General features: G+C 26.3%; 2 long non-coding RNA genes and 1 pseudogene across 2 annotated transcripts; 1 reads left to right on the top strand and 2 right to left on the bottom strand.

Annotated features, from left to right (window-relative positions):
* Positions 1-582: 582 nt before the first annotated feature.
* LOC112603031 lies at positions 583-3160 on the bottom strand. The gene is made up of 3 exons (XR_003115140.1): positions 2739-3160; positions 1145-1312; positions 583-653 (listed from the first exon to the last, which is right to left on the bottom strand). It is a non-coding gene; the product is annotated as an uncharacterized LOC112603031 (long non-coding RNA).
* Positions 3161-3765: 605 nt separating this feature from the next.
* On the bottom strand, positions 3766-14681 carry LOC112603032. Its single transcript, XR_003115141.1, has 3 exons — positions 14383-14681; positions 9911-9984; positions 3766-4101 (listed from the first exon to the last, which is right to left on the bottom strand). It is a non-coding gene; the product is annotated as an uncharacterized LOC112603032 (long non-coding RNA).
* Positions 14682-14683: 2 nt separating this feature from the next.
* LOC112603025 overlaps positions 14684-16919 on the top strand; it is a 134709-nt pseudogene continuing 132473 nt past the window's right edge.

The raw sequence follows: 16919 nt of genomic DNA, 5'->3' as shown, positions 1-16919 counted from the left end.
ATTATAAAAAAGTGATAATAATCGTATTTAATGATCATTCAAAGAAAAAAACATACTGCTTTTGTTATGGAGTTGTGAATAAAAGCTGGATAATTATCTAACTAACCTAAGTTGCATAGTTAAATTATTAAAAAAGTAAAATATATCATTTAAATACGATTTATTTAGAAAAAAAAAAAAGATAATAATAAATTATTTTAATCATTTTAAATGATACTATTGTAATTTTATTATTGTATTATCTTTATTTAGAAATGCCATCAATGATATTTAATTATTTGTTAAATCTCAAATGAGTTACAATTTATTATAATCTCATTACTTGTTTCGTCAAAAAATTGTGTTTAGTGTGCTGAAATTTTTACAATAGTATTCTTGAACTTTATTAATATAATTGATATTACATTTTATATTGTACCAGGCAATATATATTATTTGAAGAAATAAAAGTATAGAACATTCTTTAAAAAATTAATAAAAATAAAAATATGAAATTGAAAAATGTATTTTAGCGTTAGGTTACTTACTTATTGGAAATATAATAAAATATTATAAACAACTCCGACAGGAAATTACTTTTCTTTATTTCACTAGTTGATATACATAGATATGTCGAAAAACACTGTATAATACTATGGAGTTATGAATGGCAACTAGTAACAGATAATAAATTAAAATAAATTAAAAATTCATCAAAACTCTGGCCTAAGCCCAACAATTTAAGCCAAAAAGAAGAAGTCACTTTAAACAGACTCAGAATTGATCACACAAGAATCACTTAAGAATACCTGATAGAGTAAGAAGAATATCTGATATGTTTTTTTAATTTTAGCATTAGGTCCTTATGTGGACGCTAAAGCAATATTATACCCTTCTTAAAAAAAAATTAAATGTACGAGTATAACTTAATTTAACTTAGTCCAATGTTGTTACCCTGTATGTCATTAAGAATTAATAACTTAACCTAAGATAACCGTAAGTAAATAAAACCTGGTTGTTTATTCTATAAAAATAAAAAAAAAAATAAAATATATAATACTATTGAAGACACTTCATTTTAATACATTTCAGAATAATACAAATAATAATTGTATAATCATTATATTAACAAAAAAATTAAAATATTTATATTTGAAACTAATACCTTGTAATAGTAATTTCAGAAACCACATAAAATAACAAAGATTGCGACTTCAAAACATGCATGGCGCTAACACGGCTTGAAATAATGACGAACAGTCATATTTTGATGGCAACAGTAATTGTATGTTTTGAATGTTTTTTTTTTTTATCCACAAAAAGGATCATTAGACTAAAACAAAAAAAAAAAAAATTAAATTAAAATACTTATTCAAAAAGACTGAAGTTGGACATGTCATATTTTAGAGTTCACTAATTGGAACTTAACATTTGTGTTGTCTCATTCTGATTATACTTAATGTTATAAATTACGAACTGAGAAAATTATCATCCATTTTTAAATACTAAAAAAAAGATATTTCAATAATTTCTAACTTTACTTTAAGTGACTATTTAACTTTTTATTTAATTAATCATGTTTAATACGTATTATGTATATATATATATATATATATATATATATATATATTATATTAATATAAATTTATTATTACCGTGGCAAATTAATTGATTAATATAAAAGTATTAGTTATTAATATGGTTTATACGACGTCTACTATAATATTTACTTATTTTTAATTTATTCAATACTGTAAATTTATTTTGGCTGATGTACTATATTAAATTTATTATAAAACATGGATTTTAATTTTTAAACTCCCCTAATATATTTTTATATGAATAATTTATTTTATACTTATTGACTCTGATGGTTATAAACAAGCCAATTAAAATGTATATAATATGCTTCTAATATTGAAATATTCTTTTTTTTATTTTTAGTAACAAAAACTGCATTACATTTATTGGATAATTCATATCATTTAAAATAATTTCACATTAAGTCTATGATAATGCAATTTATTAATTATTAGTCGTTGTAGTCTCTTTCTTTCTTTATTTAACTTACTTAAATTTATAAAAAATATATTCTATCTATTCTTTGTTCGTGGAGTTAAAATTATTAATTAAATTATACAATTTTTGAACTGAGCAACATTAATTTTGATTTAACTTTAGTAGTGTTTGATGATAAAACTTTTATTCGAGCCAGCAATCAAATAATTAGTATATGGTTGCAACTTAGAAATAAAGGAGAAAAGTTAAATAAAATGTGTTTTACGGTATAATAAAAGGAATTTGAAATATTCGTAAAAAAAAAAATAATAGTATATAACACAAAATATCACATCGTAGTAAGTTTATATTTATAATATGTATGTAACGTTCGTTTTCATGTGATCTATTTATGTCGATTTTGACAGAAAGAATAATGCTATGAACTGTATTATAATGCGATTGTAAAAGCGTACGTTTTCACGTCAAACAGCATCAGTGCATATATATTATGAGGAGAAAAACTCAAAACCACACAGTCCTCATACTCATTTCGAGTTGTAGTGGCAATGGAAATGGATGAAGTCTTATACTGAGTACACTGAGTTTTGAAATTGATGCCAACGGAGAAGGTAAATGATGGTACAAGAGAGAATTTGTAATAGCACGTGTTATTCGTGACTGAAGTTTTTAGGATGGGTAACCCCGACGGACACGTGCGACGTATCGAAAACGTTCCCATACCGGATGCTTATACTTACAGAATGCATCTTGCAAGACGATAATGGAGTTTGTGGTGTGGTATATCAGCAGTCACCGTCGAAGCGGCCACAGTAACCGTCATAGTCGTTGCCATATGTGAAACATTAAACTCGATAACATTAACGGCGAATGCGAAATGTTCTCACGTCCGTACGCCAAGCGAAAGAGTAAATTTACGTATATGCGTGCGTGTGAAAATGTATTTGTGTCACTCTCATTTGAACGCTATTGGACAGCAAGCGTTCCTCCTGGCGATAAATTAAACAGTTATCATTCCATTCGCTAACAATATACCTACAGGAAATACAAACGCAAACGCGTTATCACATATTATAACCATATGGCTACCTGCTACAATGAATTTTGCTCCAAGCAGGTTTTGATCTCTATGTATGTACGAAGAAAAGATACCATTATAAATATAAATAAATATCTAAATATATATATATATATATATATATATATACAACGATATGTGTGTGGAAATAAAAACAGTAAAATTAAAGAAGAAAAAAGAGAGTCCATAACTTTTAACTCGTTTAATGTGCGCGTGTTCAACACACCGGAAACCCTATTCAAATCGTTATAAACGGACCGATGTGCAGAAAGAAAAACGAACGAGAGGAGAATTGAATTTTTATTGTACGATGGTGTGGATGCCGTGGGTGAATTAAACGTGGTCCGTTTTATTTTATCGTTCGTTTTCCGCTACTGATGCATTTGCGGGTCGGCAGCGTCGTTTCGATCGAAACAACATGAAAACGAGATCGTAAACGACGACAAAAGGGAGGTAGATATTATTATTATACGATTTTATGTACACATATGCATATACACGTATATACGTCCAACAGTATTATGGTGTGATGGCAGGACAATTGGTAACTGCCGGTTGGTCACATCGCTCCCATCTAATGTACCGTGTGTCGCTTTGGTAAAAAAAAAAAAAAAAGAATAAAAAGTAATAATAATAAAATGCGAAAATTCAATACAAAAATAATCATATGACTCTTCCGAGTTCTAACGATAAAAAAAAAATAGCAGTTTACCGTCATCAACCATTGTCATTTTAATAAATTTTAGGACAATTGCGGACAACGAGAGGAATGATCGTATATCGTAATTTGGTCGTTGATCCGTGAACACAATTATCACTTGTAACCATATTATCAATGCATTCACACGATTTCAATGTGTCGTTGACCGTTGTAGTATTATATTGAAACAAAGCCATTTTGTGGGAATACGTATTTTTAACGATTCAAGAAACTATATATACATATATATCTTTGAGTGGGTACCTACTTGAAACAGCATGCTTGATTATTAATACATTTTGAATTTTTCCATTTGAAATAACATCTGCAAATAATTTTATATTTACTACTGTAATTAAAACAATGGCAATATCAATGTAAATAATTTAATATTATATTTTTTGAAAAATTTTGTAGAATCTTATATTTTTTTAAAGCTAAATTATATGACACATTGAATCATTATATATATTAATTAGATTACAAGATAACTGTTTATAACTATTTTCGTTTAAATCATTGCTTGATGTCATTAAAATATTTAAATTATCAACGCTCTAATATATTTAAGTTAAATGTTAGTTTTGTTAAATAATATAGCATCACGTGCAGCAGTTGGATAGTTAAAATTTGCTTTGGTGTAAATTGCCACAACAAGAAAGTATCCAAATTAAACGTCCCGAGATTTGAATAACAGACTTAAATGTTGCCACAAGAGTAGTGGTGGATAAAGAGGAGATTAAATTAATTACAAATCGCATGATCATTATTTGAACGGAACTCGCAGGAAATTAAGGGCAAAGCAGGTTTGCAGGTTTTCTGAACATACCGTTAGTATATAGCTAATGACCCGGATCCAGGAAAATATGATATAATATATGTTTACAGGAAAACGTGGTATAGTGAGAGTACTGGCAACGAGAATACGGAGAAAATGATGGGTCTAACCTAGCTGACTGTACTCCTTAATGTTTCCCCTCGATTGAAAATTGACCTTAGCTTTAATATGTAATTTACCGGGAATTTAACAAAAATATTACATTTGTTTAAAACAATACTGCTGTTTGGTAATAATTTGCATGCCATATTAACGACAAACTGATATTTTATTAAATTACTGAACTATGTCATATTCAATAATACAATATATAATAAATTATATATTATTTAAGAGTAGTTAAACGTATAATTTGGTTATGCATTTTGAGTATAAATTATAATTTAAAAAACTATTTTATTCTAAATTCAAATGTATACAACTTCTAAAAAAATTTTCATTCTCAAACAAGTGTTTTTTTTTTTTAATAAAAACACATTTTTGAATTCAATAAAGTTGGTGCCTAACTTAATTATTTTGCATATTTACATTTTTTCGATGAAAGTTGTTTATCAATCATGTATTCTTTATTGGTTTCAAATGCCAATCGATTCTGTTTCTGAAAAAGTTGATTTGAAAATCTCTATATAATTACAGTGGAATCCACTTATTGCACAACGTATTGATCTATTCCGGTCCTATTAACCAGTTAATTTCATAACACTTTTTTTTACCTATCCGTTATTTTTATACTTACTAATTTAATAAATAAGATGCATTTCCCTGGCACCCCCACCTCAGAATTTTGGATTCAAACCAAGGGCTTTCATTTGTGCTACATTTGTGCACAATTATTGTGCCCGAGTTTCATCGTTTGTGCTACAACCCTTCAGGATTTATAAGGGATTTTTTGTGGGGGTGCTGGCGAAACGACTGCACCCCCACCTCAGAATTAGGTTAGGTCAAATTTAAATTATGTCATTCGTTTGTGCTACGTTTGTGCTATATTGTGCCCGAGTTTCATCGTTTGTGCTACAACCCTTCAGGAGTTATAAGGGATTATTTGTGGGAGTGCTGGCGAAACGACTGCACCCTCACCTCAGAATTAGGTTAGGTCAAATTTAAATTATGCCATTCGTTTGTGCTAGATTGTGCCCGAGTTTCATCGTTTGTGCTACAACCCTTCAGGAGTTATAAGGGATTTTTTGTGAGGTCATAACACACCCCAAATTCAAAATTTTAGAACTCCAAATGAGCCATTTTATGTTGACACACTACCATTAACAATTATTAATCCAAATCAGTTACGTTGGTTTTGACATTGTTAGTGATTATTTGTACTCTTTTTCCCATCGTTATTGCTTTACTCGTTATTCGTAAAAAAGTATTTAATCTTTTTTATAAGTAGGTGCTCTGGAAATCCTAAAACGAGTACAGCCCCTAGAGTTTTGTCGGAAACTGTTTGTTGTTAATAGGTAAATGTTCTATATGAGTCTTTTGATTATTTCTCGTAATTTTTAGGTTCAAATTTAACTTTACTCTAAACTGCACCCCCAGTCGTTTCGCCAGCACCCCCACAAATAATCCCTTATAAATCCTGAAGGGTTGTAGCACAAACGATGAAACTCGGGCACAATCCAGCACAAACGTAGCACAAACGAAAGCCCTTGGTTTGAATCCGAAATTCTATGGTGGGGGTGCCAGGGAAATACACCTTAATAAATATCGTATATAACGGTAAACATATTATTGAAAAAAAAAATAATTTGGTATAGGTTTTATATATTTTTATTCTAAAGTATAAATTAGTGATAGAGTAATCATAATCAATGATAATTTATTAGAAAATAAACAACGGTAGTTTATATAAAAGATAAATAATATATAATTCCTTATTTTTTATTTATTTTTTCCGTATAAATACTTGATCAAAATCCGTGGTCAGTGAACTAATGTCGAAATATTAATAATAATTAAATATTATTCTTGCAATATAAAACGAAATTATCGAAATAAAAATACGGCAGACAACAATCATACTTAAACAGTAAACGGTCGAGACTTAGTGCAGTGTTCGCTGTGATAACGAGTCAAGTAATTTTTCCGAAGATTACTTTAGAAGCGGTAACGGTAGAAAATTTTCTGAAATTATGGTCACTACACAAATAAAAAATACAGACGTACAAGATCTCATGATGTTATATACGTATAAGTTGCGATCAGATGGCGATTTCATTGTATAGAAATCCCAACAATAGCTACAATACCTGCGAGGAATTTAAGCTTTTAGAAGAAAACTCCGATTAATTGATTACTGGATATTGCACTATGTGTAACGATATTACTGTGGTTTTACCCAGTAACTACAAATAGTTGACAAAACATAGCAATTGCATTAGGTATTAACATAATAATCGTTTTGTGATTGCGAGCTTAGATGCACTTAAGGGTGGTGGATCGATAATGGGTAACTTGTTATTTTTCTTTCGGGACGTGACTGGTGTTCAGAGGACCCGTGCACCATATGGTGATTCATTTTAAATCGATTATCGGACGATATCCCATATAATACTTACAGCAGGATTAAAATATTTATAAATAACGGTTTAGTCAGTATACTTATTATATCTTTAAACTGAACAATGCTCATAATAATATAAATTTCAATTAATATAAGACAAATCATATTTCTAATTGATTGTATCATGTAAAAGAATTTAATTGTTTTTTCTTTGGGATTATTCGAAATAAGTCTTGTTTTACTTCGCTAAATATAATATCTAATATTAAATTTAATAACTATTATTACTTTTTAATTTCAGAACTTTGACCTAATTGAACTCATAGCTTAAGACAAATCAATTGGTGAATTACTACTTACTTTATAGTGGTAAAAAAAAAAAAAAAAATAATCAAAATTAATAAGTTTAAATGATAAAATTAATATATATTAGGTTTAAAATATTTATTATTAAATTTGAATAATGCTATTTTATTAACACAATAACGTTATTGTATTAAATATAACAAAATATTATTTACTATGTATGTTTCAAATATTTTATTGATTTCTCATAACTCATTCCATCAAATTTACACTATAAATTTAATCATCATTTTAATTAGTATGCATATTTTCTTATTATAATACTTAAACCAACAGTAATAAATAACAAACATAAAATATTTTAAAATAATATACAATTTTAGTCAAAAGTATACAAATAAAATAACTTTTAACATGATTTTGGCGAAATATTTGTTTTCTTTTTGATCTACTTATAACATATATAAATCGCATTCAAGTAAAATTAGTTTTTTATGTTTTTGAATAATTTGAAATTATGATTCTTCATAACTTTTGTTATAGGTAATTTTACTCTGAGATTGATATTTTGAGTTTTAAGTGAAAATAATTTTACGTTAATGCGTCTTATCTTTACTGCGGGTGGATCCAAAACAGAAAATCAATATTGCAGACATTGTTTGAAGCAATTTTTTTAATTATAGTTCAAACATGATAATATATATAGTAATGTTTTGTTTATATATACGCATGTAGTTTTAAATTGTTTAATATAGTAAATAAATTAATGACCAAGCACAAGAATCATAGTACCTATATAAAACAAATTTAAACTTAATTTATAGAAAATTACGAATCATAACTGTATAATAATAATTGAAAAAATATAATCAAATATGATACTTTAGTTAACTAAACATTATATATTTACTATTATAACAAATAGCTTGTTTATATTATCGACATTTTATAGACTGAAATATGATTCCATAATGCATAATATATATTTAGGTATATTGCCAACCATAAAAATTAAATGATTATATTGTATCAAATCATAATTAAACGTTCATAATACTTAAATTATCACAACATAAAGAATAAAAATAGTTAAATACTTCAAAAAATATTCGACTTTATAATATTATTAATAATATAACGTTATGTAAACGTGTAACTTGGCGTCGTATATAGGCAATATTACTACATTTATGTGAAGGTTTCATCACAATAACTTACTGGTACCAAATTATTAGTTTTGGATTGTGGGTGAAACAATGAATGTTTTTTTAATTATTTTTTTAAGCATTTATATTTTTTATTCCAATTGTGTTTCTATTTATTTTAATATATTTTGTATGATCTATTATTAAATATTATAACTTAAATAACACATTTAAATGTATTATAATATTTAATACCGAACTTTAAGTTATGTAAGTTTACTAAAATGTAATGTACAATATCATTTTTTTTTTTAACTTAAAATGTTTAAAAATGAATATACGTTAAACATGAGTTAAATTAATTATTTTATAATAAAAAAAAAAAAAATGCCGTCAATTATTTAAAATTTAATTGCAGCTCATAATTTCAAATGATATATTATGTTTCTATTGCAGACGATATACCTATACAATTAAAAAAAAAAAGTTTTCCTATTATTTAGACGGCAAACCATGAATTATTCATATGATAGTTTTATTGAATAGTAGCAATTTATATAATTTATATAAATTTCAATGAATCCGTTGGTTTAGACTTTCATTGTCAAAATGAAATTTAACTGGTGGAAATATCCTTGTTTAATTTATAGAAAATAATCTACCGGGCAGATAAATATTTTCATTAAATAGATTAAACACATAATTTAAATATAGTTTTGGATGTTTTATAAATTTAATACTAGTATTTAATTCATATAAATATATTTAAACCAGATTAAACTGTAATATTTGTATTTTCTTCTTATTTTATTGGTTTGTTAAACATTAAATCCAAATTTAATGATAAGTTTCTTACAAATATATTTTGAATTCTTTCTCTAGGAGGAAACAAATATCAATACAGTATTAAAAATTTGAATCAATTTCTATAATTATTTTATCATAAAAAATAACATTTTAATTATAATGTTTAATGCTGTTGAAAATATTGTAATATGATAACGAGTAATTGTTGGGGTTGCATAATTAAAATAAACGTTATTATCAGAAAGTAAATAATCATCTTGTAATATAATACGTATTTAATATATTTTAACCGTTAGTACATACACTATAGAAAAAGCAAACATTAATTCAACATCATGTAAAACAAAAGATTTATTTATATCAAACCCATAATTAATTATAAATATAGTTGGTTAATAATTTAGAAACGATGAATGTATAATATTACAAAATTGTATAAAATATGTATTTAATAATAATTAGTATCATTATAAAATAATAATATTATCTAGTTTACTTAGTTTACTTGTGATATAAAAATATTAACGAATTAACTTACAAATCAAGTTCCTACGAAATGTGAGATTTCTCAAGTTTCTCTGATTAATTGATGGACATAACAATTATTGTCGACTATAAAAAAAAAAAAACAAGTAAAACACAAGTTTAACTTTTGATTAGTTTTTAAAATAATTATGATAACTAAAATATTTCTAAATACCGGTATAACTGTAATACATTGTCTTAAAAAAATAAAAAAAAAACAATATAATATCACGTCAAACACTACATCATTGAAAATTTACAGAGGTCATTCAACGAATAAAATAAATTTTATTTTCTCTTAAATTTGTTAAAAGGTAAAAATCGTCAATCTTATTTTTCAATTGTATAGACATTCCTTATAAGTGAATAGTATGTCTGCATCGGGCACAATTCTCATCCAATGGATCAATCTATATATGGCCTATATAAATGATTATTACAACCCCAACATAATTGACACGTCAATCAATACAACACTAGGCCCAGAAATAAACGTGGCCTGTTGTTAATTAAATTCTCTTTTCATTTCTATTTATGTTTTGGTGGTTCGTCAATACCACTGGTGTGCTCAACTACATTTTCAACTTTTTTCGTTCGTATACCACAACGAGCGCAGTATACTTCATTCTTACACTATCGTTTCGTAGTTCTTGTGCTTGTGGCTTTGCTGAAAACTTAATATTCCGCTCGCACAGTAAAATATTGCTTCAAAAATATAATATTACCTAAATACTAATAATATAACAATATTATCTTCATTTTCTATAAAACTTCAAGTTGTATAAATCATACATAAAAACTATATATTTCAAGACCATGTTACGTGTATGCTTTGAATGAAAATAACAGTGACTTTCAACATTTACCTCAAAATAAATATGTGAATTACATAAATTATACATAATTAGTTAACTATTCACAAGGTTCTGAATTCCTTATAGATTCTAAAATTTAAATTCAATTTAGGTTTGAATATTTACATTCTTTTTTAAAACTATTTATTTACAACGTGATGTTCAAACTTTTTTTGAATTTCAATACATTTTATGTTTTAACCAAACGTTATATTATATCATTTGTTGATAGACAATATATATATTATATTTGAATGTTTTTCAACAGTAAACAAAATTGTAGCTATACATTATGAGATTAGTGTTTAATATAAATGATTTCAATTTGTAAGCCTAATACATAGAGGAATTTAAATAAAATAAACCGTATGTTTCTTATCGGTATTGTAAAAGAAGAAAACAAATCGTTTTCAATCATTTGTCTAAAGTCGTTAACTTGTTTTTTTTCAATTTGTCTTCAATTGTACAATCAAAGTCTACGTTGAGCTTATAGGTTTAACTTAACAAAGATGTTTTGGATCGAAAGATTCAGTAAATGTATATAGTATGTTGTTGAAATCGTATACGATATGAAACGTTATAGATTTTTAAACAATGTTTAACCAATCTGTATGAATATAGCTTCTAAGCTAATTGAAATATAAAAACGATATTCATGTATTAGTTGATACTGTTTTAATAAATGGAATTCTCTGGTCTTAGTTTTTATTTCTTGTACTCCTAGCGCTAAGAATTTGAAGTAAAAAACAATATTTTTTATAATTATTAATTCTGTATCGCGTGTATAAATCAGTCTACCAAACTTTTCTACAAAGCTAATAAATTTAACAACAGAATAATTATATATAACAGCTTAAATTCTTAAAGATATGCTATACAAAATTTAATTATTTTGCTACATAAATTATTAAAAATTGTTATCTTCTTCTATAGAACTATGGACTTATACTCAACAAAAAATTGAACTAACTGAATTTATTTTCCATATCTGTGCAACAAAATCTTAAGATTTTAATATTTATTTTTTACACAATGGCTTAAGATAATAAATTAATTACTTCAAAGGTATTAATATAATAATTTTATCTTAAAAATATTCGATTATACAAAACAGATAACATTATAATGTATCTATATTCATATCATGTGTCACAAACTTTGTATATCAGAATGGCTAATATACAATTTAACGAGCCATTCGTCGATATTTTATAAGATTAAAAATAATAAATTGTTATACATATATATATATATATAATTTTAATTTTGTAGATTTATAAATATTTTTAATAAAATTAATAACTTAAGCATCAATCATATTCAAGAACTAATTAATTATATTTTAAATTAGTTATACAAAAATGACGCACTTACTTAATGTACGTATGTCTTGTTTAATACAATACACTGTGATTTCATTTCTATATAATATATATATAAAATATTCCAGTGAGTGACTTAAAACTTCATCGGTTGATTACTAAAAATACTTTGTTTAATATATACAATATAAATGAATAAAATGTAAGTTTTATATTTTTGTAGAGTTTTTAAACAGACAATTTAAATTGTTTATATATATATATATATATATAATATATATATATATATATTATTGTATGATTTAAATATAAAACTAAAGATAATTAAAATAAATACTAAATTTGATTTTTAGCTTATATTAACGTTATAATATTTAAGAATATATTTGCTTCATTAATATATTTATTAAAATCGTATAGTATCTTCATAAAAAAAGTTTTTCATTCATTAAACGAACTTTATGTTTTTAGAATAATAGAATCTATAGCGATTTATTACTGTTATATTTTTCTGTTATTATCTTAATAAAATAGAATGTACAATTAAGTTAAAAAAAAAAAAAAAAAATCCTACTGATATAGAAGAAGAAATATTTTTAAGGTGTTAGATAAAAATGTTTGATAAATGCAGAGTTTTTATTTCGTTGACCGATATTGCCACTTTTTTTCTTTTTTTCATTGTCCCGAGGGTAGATACATGGATGTCGTCGCCTTTGATGAACGAAATCGAATTACAAATGATCTAACAAATGTTCTTATATATGGTTATTTCGGAAGTTATTGTGAGGAAAATAGACACTCCAACGACGTGCGTATTCGTTAGTGTTAAAATATCGAGTCAAAAAGACAAAATAAAATTGTCAGTTGAAAGATAACATTGTGTCAAATATATGAATTATAAATTATCACACATGCCAATATTCTACACCGATGTAATTATATTTCCCTCAATTCAACGGAAATTTAATTTTAAAAATATCAAATAGTTTAATAGTGTCAGAACACAATAATAATAATAATAATAATAAATAATTAAAAATTAAATATGGCTCAAATGTTACATATACTTACATATCAAAATTATTTATTTATCTCTGTATAGTATAAAAAATGCGTAATGTATAAATTGTGTTCGTGTACTATGATGGCATTTAGTTGACTAATTGAATAAAATATATTCTGTCATTATTAAAAATGTTGTGTTACCTTGTAGAGTAATAACCGCTTGTCTATTACGACTTTAAAATGTAATGAATTATGTTATTGTATAAAATATATTATCAAACTAATTATAAAAATTAAATACGTGTATCAAAATTAAAAGTTATTGATTTACACGTTTAATTTTCAAAGAACTCTAAAATATTCTATATATGTAACTTACATTTTGAAACAAGTATTTTTATTTTTTATTGTGTGGAAATTTGACCTTCAATAAAATAATTTGTATCCTAAAATCATAAATTATTATGTAACAACATTATTATTCCAATTAATTTTAGTTCAAAATGTTTTAATTATATATATATATATATATGAATTTAGATTTTATTATATTCTTTGTAGAAGAAACGTTCTTTCAAAATGGTTTTACTAATTTGAAATTCAAAATTTTTTTAATTAATTCGTTATATATGTCAATACATCAGATTATTTTTATATTTAAAAAACAATTACCATTTATTTATTAAGATTTAATTAACTTTTACGGTATTATACCATTATATTTACTGTAGGTGATTAAAATTCAAAATTACGATCACACAAAATTTAATTATTTAGAAGCAGAAACTATTCACAAACTACAATGTATCAGTTATAAACACCTGAATTAATGGAAAGTGAACGCCAAAATGATTATTTTTTTTATAAAGCATTCTCGGATTTTTAGCGTACAAAAATAAAAAGGTTATTTTTGAAATTTAGAGAGAGAGAAAAATGTTAGCAATATAATATTATGTACAGATTAATAGCGTTATTGAAAAAAATCAACAAAAATTATAATTTCGAAAATCAGTGAATAGTATAAAGTTGGAGCGTAAACGATTTGTTAATAGTTATAGCATATTATGATAATAATAAAAAAAAATCCATCTCGCCTAACCCTGAGCTTTGTTTAAAAATTAATTAAAAACATTAAAGACAATACACCGTTATAATTATTCTGTAACAATAAACCATTTATTGAAAAAAATCTACTTATAATTACATTATACCTACGCACACTCACACGCATTATATTTATACATATATTATATATATATATATATATAAGTATAATAATATTATTTTAATATAATATACGTTACCTAATTTTTAAAACTATAATACCACGTCATCACTATACGTCGTGCTTTATTGGATGGCGTGAGAGTAATCGTTGATACGGGGAAAAAATAGCGCCAACGGTAGCGCGGTTATAATGTATTAATGTTGTCAATTTTGCCAGCCGAGTTGTTTTTGTCAGGATAGACTAAGGTTTTTCGCACAGGGAATCGGTGGCGGTGGTTGTGCAGGAAGAAGAATGGTTTTGCACGTCAACGATACCCGCGAGATGCGCGTAAAACGCGCGACCGCAACCGTGTTAATGAAACGTGACCAAACATAACAATGGCCGTCGATGGTTATAGATGTGGCGGCTGTGGAAGAAGTGATGGTAATGGAGGTGGAGGTAAAGGCGGTTCATCTCGGCACCGGCACCGACACGATGACCTTGTCCATTATTTGTCATCATTATTGTAGTTTCCGGTAAACGAATTTAAGGCCCCCGTTCTCGTCACAAGTCTATTCGGGAACAAATTGATTTAAAGGGGCGACGATATATATTATTATGATATTCCCTACAGGGCTGGCCATTAGTCGCGGGTGTACTTGAACGCAATCCCACTTCACATTGCAAGCCGGGCGCTGACAATTGATCCCGCAGGCTGCGATTCGGTTGGCCCGGTCGGTCGAATTCAAATATTATTTTTATATTTGTTGTATCCCGGAATTATTTTATTGGTCGTTTTATACGCTAGACACCTCGGACACGATAATATAGTCACGTATTCGCCGACGGCTCTGCACTGCCAAACGAACTGAGAAAATAAATAAAACTTATCAATATAATATGGAAATTGGAAATCCGTTCCCTGCGTTTCATTCCACGTATAATCATACTTTGTAACGTATTCCGATTACTGTATTATTATTGTCATTATCGTTCTCGCAGCATAGTAGGTACCTACGCCCTGTAGAGACTTTTAATAATAATGCACAATATAATGTATATTATGGAAACAACCGTTGTTTCGCTCATTAGCACTCCCTCTGTGTACTTTAATAATACATAATACTATAATATGTTTACGGTGTTTATACAATCGAAACGACGTGACAATTAAATCTAAAGATTTATACTCGAACGACAAATACTTCGCTACGGCATTTACAACTGAGTTTTATTTCAGAATAATTTACATATTTCATATTAATTTGTCGAAAGTATAGTATTGTAATATGTACTTATATACTGAAATAGTTATAATATAACGTTTTAACGACTCGGCTTATAAACTTTACATTTAATTTAACTTCTATATTTATGCAATCTTTAAAGTTCTTTAATATTCAAACGGCTAGATGTATATACAGATATTATGTAAGAGGTTTTTTTTTCATTTGATAATTCGTTTCACTAATTGATACAAGATAAAAACTCGAAAAAAGGCAGTTGAAAAAAATTAAGTTTGAAGCTAATGAGAATTTACTGAATTTTGGATATAATTGGGCATCAAGGAAAAACTTTGGATGAAATCCAAAATCGATAGAAAGGCAACAAAAGTTGCAATTTTGTTTACGAAATTATACAATTAAGTCTTTAGTGTTTTATATTTTATGTGTCTCATATGATGTAAATAATTTTACGACGTTAATATATTATATTTTTTAATCGAATAATCGTGAAAAAAAAAATGCTTGTTAGAATAAAGTATGTTTAATATTTTTTGTTCCTGGACTGTAGTTTTATACTTTTTTATTTAAGTTAAAAATAAAAAAGTTATATAAAATACTAAGGACAAACACATTATAGTAAGAATTGTTTGTAAGTATTCAATTTGTGAAATTACTTATATATCTTTTACCGTCTATGATAAGCTAAATAGGTACCGGTTTTGCATAACATTAAAAAAAAAAAGTAACAACCTTTTTCGGAGGTTTAAACTAAAACAAGTAGAATTTAAAGATAAGTCAAAATTGATTTTTATTTTAAACTGAAACATTATTAGTAGATAATTTAAAGCATCATAGTGAACATCGTTTATGTATTTGCGGTAAATTATAATTTACTGTGTTTAAGTACAATTTATAAATTGTTTCACTTTCAATAAAATGTATAATTTATAATTCTAATTTTATTTTATTTTATGTCATAGTGAATTTCGGAAGTGCGGATAAAATATCACCAAAGCCTGTACTCGTGTTCATACACGGTGAATCGTACGAATGGAATTCGGGGAATCCATACGATGGTACAGTTTTGGCAAGCTATGGTGGTCTAGTAGTAGTCACCATAAATTACAGACTTGGAATATTGGGTAAGTATATAAATTACGATTAAAAAATAAAATATTTGAACGCGAACATTTTTAAAGACATTGCGTGTTTGGAACACATGATATAGAGTCTGTGACAGTTAATTCAGGTTAAGTACAATAGTTCAATAGGTACACAACGTTAGTATTCTGTATACACTGGAATATTCAATGTAATTTTCACGACAAGGGTTAATAATTGACCCTTTATGCTGTCCTTAACAGAGATAATTCAAGTATATTAATGTCGGTTTTTTACACAACTTCTT

Source organism: Melanaphis sacchari, unplaced genomic scaffold (genome assembly GCF_002803265.2).
Source record: "Melanaphis sacchari strain LSU unplaced genomic scaffold, SCAv2.0 Contig93_pilon_pilon, whole genome shotgun sequence".
In the NCBI taxonomy this organism is placed as follows: domain Eukaryota; kingdom Metazoa; phylum Arthropoda; class Insecta; order Hemiptera; family Aphididae; genus Melanaphis; species Melanaphis sacchari.
This window is presented reverse-complemented; position numbering and strand designations above follow the sequence as displayed.